Here is a 744-nt window from a genome sequence, read left to right as displayed (position 1 = left end):
TCTGTGAAGTTGGTGCATAAACCGGAACTATTTTTAGAGTGTATCTTTTGCACAGCCTAATCACAATGCAAACTACCCTGTCCGATAAACTACTGAATTTGACTATGTTACCAGCAACTTCTCGGTTTGTCAAGATCTTTCTTTGTCCTTACCTCTATAGTAGAACAGGTGGTGACCATCTTGTAATTGTATCAGCTTTTCTTCTGCTCTTCGGACTTCGCTCAGTCCTACGATGTCCCACTTGATTTTGTCTAGTTCTTCCACTAAACTCTCCAGTCTGTAGTCTTCTGAGAGACTTCTTACGTTGTAAGTATAGATCTTTATTTTCTTAATCATGGAATGCTTTTCCTGCCACAAGTACGAAACATCAGGTAAGATGGAGGCTCATGAGGAGAGACTATACAGGAGTCGGGGACAAACGGGATCTCGTAGAAGCCGGGGTCGGACGGGATCCCACAGGACCCGAGGACAAACGGGATCCCCCAGCAGTTTGAGAAAGACGGGATCCTGCAGGAACTGGGGACGAAGGGGATCTCGCAGTAGTCGGAGAAGGACGGGATCACGCGGGAGCCTGTGGGATCCCGTCCATCCCCGGTTCCTGTGGGATCCCGTCCATCCCCGGTTCCTGTGGGATCCCGTCCGACCCAGGCTCCCGCGTGATTGCGTCTTTCTCCGACTACTGCAGGATCCCCTTCGTACCCGGTTCCTACAGGATCCCGTCCTACCCCGGCTTCTACGGGATCC

Source organism: Oratosquilla oratoria, chromosome 13, assembly GCF_046742065.1.
Source record: "Oratosquilla oratoria isolate Oo_2021 chromosome 13, ASM4674206v1, whole genome shotgun sequence".
Lineage (NCBI taxonomy): Eukaryota > Metazoa > Arthropoda > Malacostraca > Stomatopoda > Squillidae > Oratosquilla > Oratosquilla oratoria.
The sequence above is the reverse complement of the archived record's forward strand: the minus strand, read 5'-3'. Positions refer to the sequence as shown.